The sequence below is a fragment of the Lolium perenne genome, chromosome 7 (assembly GCF_019359855.2).
Source record: "Lolium perenne isolate Kyuss_39 chromosome 7, Kyuss_2.0, whole genome shotgun sequence".
In the NCBI taxonomy this organism is placed as follows: Eukaryota; Viridiplantae; Streptophyta; class Magnoliopsida; order Poales; family Poaceae; genus Lolium; species Lolium perenne.
The window spans coordinates 44,780,110-44,789,975 of NC_067250.2; the positions used below are offsets into that span (position 1 = coordinate 44,780,110).

The window sequence follows — 9,866 nt, forward strand, 5'->3', positions numbered from 1 at the left end:
AAAGATACTAGAAAATCTTCTAGGTCTTCAAACTCTTTCTTCTTCCAAGACATAATCTTGTACTTTTCTGAAGGCAGCCAAAGATAGATAACAAACCATAGACCTGTAAATACCAACGAAGGTTCTCCCAAAATTTTAATTTGAGCCGCAATGCCAAGGCTGCGTGCACGCGCGCAACCATTAAAGTAATCAATCAACATCGGCAAGAGTACCAACACCAGTATATCAGGGAATAAAAACCGATCTGCCTTGTCGACGTTGATGGAGAGCCGAGAAAACGAATCACCATTGTCGAGGACGTAGCAACCGGGACAAGAACTGCGAGGATAATCCTCCTCGCGGCAACCATGAGAAAAGATCCAAGATCGATCTGGTGAAGTAAGATCTGAACACCCATACCTAGATAATTGTAATCTTTCAGCACCACCATTGACGTCGGGAAGGAGATCTCGTCGTCGAACGAAAGGCCGAAGATCACTTATTGCAGACGATGCCATCTCCATTGCGGGGAAACCAACAAGAAAACGGCAACCAAAAACCTAACATAGATTACTGAAACGACTACTATTATTGAAAACTCCACTCATAGATCAGGTTCCCAGCTCCTCCCGACGCCGGCGAAGCTGGCCGGAGGAGAGGGAACCGATCTATGGAGGAGGCTGAGTCGGGGAGGCTAGGGCTTTTCTCAAGAGGCGGCGGCTACTTAATCTACCATTGGCTGATCGTATGGTTAGAATTTTCTTAGTGGTAGGATTAACCGTGGTGCCTCCTAGGGAGTCTATTAATCTACCATTGGCTGATCGTATGGTTAGAATTTTCTTAGTGGTAGGATTAACCGTGGTGCCTCCTAGGGAGTCTCCAATTAGTAAATATAAGATATAAGATTTTTGTGCCGGCACTTCTCCAATCCGCCGCTAATAGCATATTTAGACGGCATATATTAAAATTAATGCCGCTAATTACGCGCAAATTACCGGCAATCTAGTAAAGTGCCGCTAAGCTTGCACTAATACCGGCAGCTAACGAAACTGCCGCAAAAAAATTCGCTAATTAACGGCACTTTCCCGATGTGCCGCAAAAGATCAATCGGTCCGAAGTGTTTCCACACAACTATACAAGGTTTAATACGTTAAAACAATATAGTACTAGGACTAAATTGAAAAGTGCGGTTCCAGAATCTAGACGATCCCGATCAAATTCTCCCCACGCACCAGAGGGGCGCCGCCGCGACGCGTGCCGGCGGTGGGGCTTCTCCTCGTGGGTTGCGCACTCTCCATCGACGGCCTCCTCTCCCGGGCTACGCGCGGGACTAGCTCGCCGACGTGCCCACCCGCCTCGCTCGCCTCCTCCATCTCCTCGCGCCATCGAGGACCACTACGCCGCCGCTGTGCTTGCGCTCCGCCTCACGGGGGCGCAGGTTGCCGAATTCGTGCTCCTAGACCAGGAGCTCGTGGCCGCGGCGCCATTCAGTCTCCGTGTGCGACCACCGCGACAACCCTAGTCGCCACGGTCGTCGGCGCGGCTCCCACGCCTCCGAGCCTCCCGCGCGGCCGCCTCGGCCTCCTACCCTACGTCAAATACGTGGCCCTGCCCTAAATCGCCTCCTGCCCGGCTTCCCCGCGAACGCCGCTTGCCCATGGACCACGCGCCTGCGCACGGTTGCCGGTTGTGGGCACGGTGGTGCTCTGCCTCTGCTCATCGTCGCCTCCCTCACCACATCTCCTCCGCTACTGGCGCCGTGTGATGGTGAATTTCCCCTTCCTCTTCCCCTCTTTTGTTCCAGTTTAGGATGTGTTAATGTGATGTTGTTAAATGAGATCATATGCTGCTGTTAAGTGAATTCATCTGGTGTTGATTGTTTGTTGTTATAACCTACGCTTCCTATTACCAACTCAAACAAATTCCAATTATATGTTAGTGTTTCAGACAATTCATAGACATGCAATGTGTTTGCCAATGTTGCAATGCTATGTTATTTGAGAATTGATACATCTGTATATCACATTTCATCCGTGATCATCGACCCTTTAGTACCCTAATGAATGTTCCGTTTAATTTGCGAAATATTTTCTGAACTCCATTCCAAACCTGTGTTCCTGATGACATTCGTTGTCAAGGAGAATTAGCTCAGAGTGACCATCTAAACCTTGATCGATCCGTTTTGGGCTACTGGTGACCGCCGCCTCCCCGCAGGTAAACCCGATGCTGGTTGATTTCGATGAAGGTGATTTTTTATGTTTCCTTTGTTCTCTTCCTTTTTTCTGCTAATCAGCCATCTGACGACCTGCTCTAGCCCACGGCAAAGGAGATCATGGCCTTGGATGACAAAGATGGTAACCTGCAGCTCAAGGGCTTGGCATGGGTAATCTACTCGGCTTGGTCAATATGTTTGCTTGAATGTAGCTTTAGCAGTGCACTTACTAGTGCTTTTTCATGGCTCAAGGTCTCTGTTCGATCCATGGAAGAATTTCAGGAGGTTTACTCAATTTTTTGAAATGGGTGTGCAGAGAGGAAAGTTGCACACACAGGCCTGAACGATGTTTCAAGTAGGAGCCATGATGTGCTCTCCATCCGGATCAATAATGATACTTTCAAAGGGAATCTTAACCTCATTGACTTGGCTGGTACGACTCCCTGTAATGAGGTGCACATAACCTATAAAGGCTTCACATTCCAGCTTAAGACCATGCTGTGTTGCATATTCATTTCAGGAAATGAGGACAACAGAAGGACGTACAATGAAGGGGTCCACCTTCAAGAAAGCTCCAAAATTAATTCTTCGCTGTTTGCCCTGTGGAATATCACTTCAGCTCTGAAGAAAATGCAAATGTGCTTCCTAAATATTTTTTAGGAATAAATATAGTAGTTTAGCTTCAAACCTTGATGATTTGAACTCATACTTAGAGTTTCCATGTATCAATGGGCTTGAGTTTCATGCTTGCATTACCTTTACAGGAGCACATGAACTGTTACTTCGAAATTTAAAATCTTCTAGTAATACAGAAAACTGGTTGACCTTCTACTTGGTGTTTCTGGGTAGTTATCAGTGGGTCAAGATGATGCATATACCAGAGGTACATATGAAATGCGAGTTCTGAAAGAATTTTACTGCAAGATTGGGACAAACGAACTGACATTGCTGACTGCCACACAGTTATTGGTCATTTGCTAAATTGCTTGACAAATATCAGGAAGTACTCCATTGCTTGACAAATATCAGGAAGTACCGCATCGACCACGTTTTCAATCCCTGTCCTCAAGGTCCTCACAGGACTTTGCCGCTGCTAGGCCGGATTGCTACTGCTGTAGATCATGGTGTTTCCGATTAGTTTGGTTAGTCCTGGTATCCTCTTCTATTTCGTGCGGCTCGTTGTTATTTGGTAGCTTGGTTAAGTTAGTTGCGATCTAAATTTTCGTTAAGTTAGTCCACATGCTCCAGTTTTAATTCTGTAATTAGTAAGCTATCAAACGTGTACGGTGCTTGGAACCAAACTGCGGGACATGAGAAGTGTTAGGTCTACTTTTTCTGTCCGATGCTAGCACTAGCAAATGTGAAGTTTGATTGCCTAAATGGAATAAGTATTGAGATGGTCTAGCTTTCCAATTGGGATTCGTGGAATAACTTAAGCAATTTATGAAGAATTTAAGAAGTTGACCTGGTGTATTTTGGGTACAAAGGGTACTTGTGTATTTTTATTAGCTCAGTGATTTAAGTTTCGCGTACGGTGCAGAGGGACATAAGAGAGCAGTGACATAGATTTGTGGAGTCCAGTCCACTAAATTCTTACGCTTCGAAGGAGGTATATGGCTTTAAACACACCCTGCTTTTAAAATATGGTTAGTGTTCACATCTTTTTTTTGTCACAACTTGCAAACTCTGTAATGTTTTTCCCTAAGCTGTGGCCCATAAACAAATGAAGCAAATTGTAGGTTTCAAATCTTAGGTTTCAGTCTATGGTTTTAAGTTGAGATTGTGTGTGATACCAAACTGAAACAATTATTTCTTATTCCAAAGATGTTAGTAGTATTATAACATCTATCCATGAAGGATATGTTAGGCTTTATTTACAATTGAGGTGAATGGATGTTAAGCTTGATTAATCTTAAACATATATTATCTTGTAACCAAAATTAAATAGCAATATATCTGTTTAATCTTTTCTGGTGGCATTTACTGGTTCTGCTTTGTTCATGTAGAGCAACAAATCTCTGAATATTGTTTGCCTATGTGTCTATAATTGGTGTATGCATACTTGCATTATTGGAAGCTTTACTCTGTTTTTTGTCAGGATAAATTACTGGAAGTGCTGGGACTGTAAGTATACCTGCATCTTCTTTGTGAGGAGCATTATCTTTTTGGTGAGGATCATTGTCTTTTTCCGAGCAGTACAGTTCAGGTCCTGTAAGTTAGATGCTTGGAACTCCATGCACGGGGTTAAAGATCCTGTAATTAGATTCTGTAATTTAGATGCTACATGGAAATTTTCGTTCTAGACCATGTTGACACCATGTTGCTTGCAAATGTTGGTTTCAGACCATGTTGACACAATGTTGCTTGCAAATATTGGCCGCATCATGTAATTTAGATGCCTGGTTGTAATTTTAATGCATGATCATGTCGCTGTGTTGGATCAAAATGCCAAGCAATATGAAAGTACTATGATTATTGCCTTGCTTTGAATTTGGCAGTTTCGAAAAATGCCTGTAAAGAATTAATGGTAGTCCTCAATAGTGCCTACAAACATAATTAACAACATTGTTGAAAACAGCCTCCAAATGTAATAGAAGGCATATTTCAAAAGTGCCGGCAAAAATATTCGAAGGCATCTTCAAAAGTGCCGGCAAAAATATTCGAAGGCATCTTCAAAAGTGCCGGCAAAAATATTCGAAGGCATCTTCAAAAGTGCCGGCAAAAATATTTGATGACATCTTCAAAAGTGCCGGTAAAAAGATTCAACGGCATCTTTTAAAAATGCCGCTAAAAAGATTTTGCGGCATCTTTAAAAAATGCCGAAAATAGTAACCAGTGGCATTTCTATAAGTGCCTGCAAAAACAACTAATGTCATTTTCTGGAAAGTGCCGGCAAAGATCTACCTCGACTGGAGCAAATACAACACTTTTTTTTCTGCCTCCAAAAACTATTGCCGACACTTTTGATAGAATTAGTGCCGGCAATCTGGGTACATGTTGTAGTGATCGCCGGATCGCATGGAAGCTTGGCTCTTGTCTGGGAAATTATCCACACAAATCGTGAGGTCAGGCTAGACAATCATTCCGCCAACCACAGCACCACGTGTGCTTCAGACGGATGATTTACTAAACGTGGCGAATTCATACTCCGTATGTTTCTTGTCCTTGATTGAACCAATCATGAGCTCCGATCGGGTGCATATCCATCAAACCACAATATCTCTTTCAAGTTTCGACTGCCGTGCCGGCCGGCCGAACGGATCCCTGAAAAATCATTTCCAGAACCTCATGTCTGATTATGACATCTCGAGCAGCCCCATCAAAACGAATCAAATGTGTTTCTTTTGGTCTCCGCGGAAAGAAAATGGGTAAAACTCTAGCCGAGCGGTCCGCCGCAAAGTGTTTAGTATGTTCATGCGGTCTAAATTTGGGATGTGAATGCGTCGCCAGAGACACATGGCTTGTCCGGGGCCTGCCATCTCGGGCCCGCATGGATGTGGTGAGCGAACTATGTAACTTCGACCGTCACCGCTTCCAACCATGCGTCGCTTCGACGCCTGCCTCACTTCTCTTTCTGCGCCGCTGAAAGAACATCTCTCTAACTTTATAGTTTTCTGTGTTTGATGATAACATATGTGATACATTGATGTGCGTTGAAATGGTGCAGAAATTAACCATGATCGAATTCATGTTGAAAAGCAAGAAAAAGGGAGGAGAATATAGCCCCTGAAAAACGGCTAAGGACTTATCGACACCGGAAAAATCCGGGGGAGGGGGGGCGTTATCCGGAGCTTACTTAGGCCAGAATATCCAGCCTCAAATTTCTGCAACGGCTCAATTTTCCCCAAGCTCAGGCTGCTCACTCCCTCAAAAGTTCATCCACCATTGTTGAGCCCCAAGAAACACAAGATTCACTTGATCTCCTCCTCCAACCATCCAAAGCTCTTGATCATTGGAGAATCGAAGAGAAGACACCGATCTACATCTTCACCGAAGCGATTTACATTTCCCCCTCGTTTGCTTGAGGGCCCCATTGCTAATGTCGCCTTTTGGAAACCCTACTTGTGTGTGGTTCATTTGATCTTGTTGTTGTGTTGTTGTTACAGCTATTGGGAGCCTCCAATTAGGTTGTAGATGTGTGCCCCAAGAATCTTGTAAGGTTTCCGCCTCGAGGAAATCCCTTAGTGGACAAGTGATCTAGGCCTTTGTCGCATTGCTCACCAGAGAATAGTTGAGCCCTTCATGGCGTTGGTTAGGCCTTTGTGGCGACCGCACCCCTCCAAACGTAGACGTACTTCCCCTCAAAAGGAAGAAACTATAGAAATCATCCCTTGTGTCTCCACGTGCTCCACTCTCGGTTACCTCTATCCTTGATTGCATTATTATATCTTGTCTAGCTATATCTTGCTTAGTTGTATACCTTGCCATCTAGGGAAATTCACATAGTTGCATATCTAGAGAATTTACCTTTGTGGCAAGCCTAAAATTAAAAAGAACTAAAAATTAGGTAGCACCTATTCACCCCCCCCCCCTCTAGGTGAGGCATACGATACTTTCAATTGGTGTCAGAGCCTCGGCTCTTATTTCGGGCTTAACCGCCTGAGAGTATGCCAGACGATGTTAATCCGGAAGGGGCCGCAAAGCCGGCTTCCATGGATGATCGCAAGGCTTTGGAAACATCATTGAGATCCTCCTTGGAAGATAATATGGAAGATATGAAGAAATATCTTACGAAAATACTAAAACCGTCGGTCCCTCTCGGTATTCCCATCTCAGAGGAAAAGGACAAGGACTCTTTACTAGAGGGAGATGCTTCGGCATCACCCTCTACTACAAAACCCTTGGATGGTGACGACTTAGCCAATGTTAAAATCCCTAATGCTTCTCCTAAAAAGGGCCTAGGTGAGAGCTACAATGCCGTTGGTTGGCGCTCTCTAGATCCTCCTGTCCCCCCACCCTCATATAAATAATAGTGGTGATCCACCTAAGCTTAATGTTGAGGATTTTAATAGGTGGCAATTTGATTTTCGCTCTCATGTGTGCAGTGCCTCCAATGAGTTTTGGAGAATCATTGTTGAAGGGTACAAGCCTTTCAACGCCGACAAATTGAATAAAAGAGAAGAGGTTGATCACCAACTCAACTCTGTCGCCTTGAACATGATTCATCAAGCTGTTGGCTCAAAGGACTTGACCTATATTTGGAACTACTCCACTGCGAAGGAGGCTTGGGATGGGTTGTCCGAAATCTTTGTGGAAAGTGAAAGCATGAAGAGAAACAAGTATAGTGCTCTTCGGAACCAAGCCAAAGGGTTCATGAGGGGTCCAAATGAAGAGCATCTAGAGATGTATAGAAGGCTCATATCCATTGTCGATGCCTTTCGTAATGTGGGTGCCCAACATATTGATGACTTTTGGATCAAGGACAAGTATATCGATGCCATGATGCCTTTTGAACCCATTGATGTCAAGAGTCTTCTTGGAAGGGAAAGCTAGCCTAAGCTAACCTCCTATCAAGTGGTGCATGAGATGCAAGCTCTCAAGTTGGCCGAACAAAATTCTCAAGATTCTCGGAATCGTGCAATGGGGATGGCAGGAGGTGCAAATCTTGATTTGAATGGACACTCAAGATCCATATATAACCTCTTGGAGCATGTCCTATCCGAAGGACTTGGAATACCATTACCATGACCTGACATTCCATGCAAGATCCTTTTGGGTTGACCCATCCAAAGCAAAAGAAGAGAACATCAAGAGGAACAAAGCAAGCGGGTTCAAGAGCTCGGGCCCAAGAACAAGATCTTGCTTCAATTGTGGTGACAAGTACCACTTCATCGCCGAATGCCCATATGAGAATAGAATAACTCATGGTGGGAGGCTCATTCCCAAGGAAAAGAGCAAAGATTCAAAGGTTCCCAACAAGAGACCCTTCATCAAGAATAAGAAGAACAAGAGGCCATCAAGGATTGTGCTATTTACTAAAGAGGAGTATTCTTCCGAGGAAAACGATAGTGATAGTGATGAAGAAGAAACCTCAAAGGAAATGGCCGCTATTTCCACTACCACTACTCCATCTTCATCCCTCTTTGAATCCCCTAATGAGAACCCTCACATCAAGAGTGCACATTGCTTCATGGCAAGATCTTCCTTGGATACATCTATTGTGCTCTCAACTCAAGAAGAATATACTTCTGGGGATGAAGAAGAAGAAGAAGCATGTTGGGGCTCTGATATCTCGTCTAGCACAACTAGAAGATATCCTTGATAAAAAATGTCAAATAGAAAGAGTGGATTCTCTTGAAATTGCCTCTTTAGAAAATGCTCTTGAGGAAGAACAAGAAACTATAGCTTCTCTTGAAGAGAAACAAGAAACACTTGAAGAGCCTCAAGATAAAATTGCCAAACATATCAAAGAAAGAGATCTTGTTAGGGATAAGGTAAAAGTGCTTAAAGAGGAAAAAGCCAAATTTGGTGTTGATCATGAGAAACTTGTTAAGGATTTAGATGATCTAGACAAGGCTCACAAGGCCTTGAAGAGTGAACACTCTCTCCTCACCAAGTCAAATGAGCAACTTAAAATTACGCTTGCTAAATATGATGTGCCTAGCTCTTCTACCTATACTTGTGATCATGCAAATATATTGTTGAGGAAAATGCTAGGTTGAATGATGAACTTGCCAAGTCCTCCTTTCCCCCAAGTAAGCTATCTTTGGATGACCTCTTGAGTAGGAAAAGGTCAAACAATGGGAAGGAGGGTCTTGGAAATAATGCCAAGGCAAGGAAGGAAAACAAGGAGAAGGCCAAGCCCGCACAAGTGATGTCTACGCACGCTTCTATTCCTGTAGACAGTGTTGGCCTCCAAGAGCAGAGGTTTGTAGAACAGCAACAAGTTTCCCTTAAGTGAATCACCCAAGGTTTATCGAACTCAGGGAGGTAGAGGTCAAAGATATCCCTCTCAAGCAACCCTGCAATTACGATACAAGAAGTCTCTTGTGTCCCCAACACACCTAATACACTTGTCAGATGTATAGGTGCACTAGTTCGGCGAAGAGATAGTGAAATACAAGTATAATGGATGATTGTAAGTAGTAATTGCAATCTGAAATAAAGATGGCAGCAAGCAAACATGTAACGGAACTTGTTGGAAACGGTGTTTCAATGCTTAGAAACAAGGCCTAGGGGTCATACTTTCACTAGTGGACACTCTCAACATTGATCACATAACTGAATAAATAAATGCTACTTTCTACACTCTCTTGTTGGATAACAAACACCATTCATTGTGTAGGGCTACAAAAGCACACCTCAAGCCGGAGTAAACAAGCTCCACAACATCCGGAGTTCATATTAGAATAACCTCTAGAGTGCATAATAGACCGTTGCAATTTAGACCGAGTACTAACATAGCATACACACTGTCAACAATAGCTATGAAAGCGGGAATAGATCGCATCAATACTATCATAGTAATAGTTAACTTCATAATCTACAAGAGATTACAATCATAACCTACGCCAAGTACTACATGATGCACACACTGTCAACATTACATCATGGAGGAGGAATAGACTACTTTAATAACATCACTAGAGTAGCACATAGATTAATAGTGATACAAAGCTCATGATCACATAAAGATCACACCATGGGAGTGACATAGGCATCCCAAATGGGCTTG

The 9,866-nt window shown here is 43.5% G+C and overlaps 1 long non-coding RNA gene across 5 annotated transcripts; it reads left to right on the forward strand.

Moving 5' to 3' along the window:
* The first annotated feature begins 1,150 nt into the window (after positions 1-1,150).
* On the forward strand, positions 1,151-4,672 carry LOC127317654 (uncharacterized). 5 transcript variants are annotated; one of them, XR_011747960.1, is made up of 5 exons: positions 1,151-2,224; positions 2,294-2,362; positions 2,444-2,624; positions 2,712-3,800; positions 4,290-4,672. It is a non-coding gene; the product is annotated as an uncharacterized lncRNA (long non-coding RNA). The 5 variants fall into 5 exon arrangements; XR_007861376.2 differs by having other exon boundaries at positions 1,151-2,193; XR_007861378.2 differs by having other exon boundaries at positions 1,151-1,746; positions 2,118-2,362.
* The last annotated feature ends 5,194 nt before the right edge of the window (positions 4,673-9,866 follow it).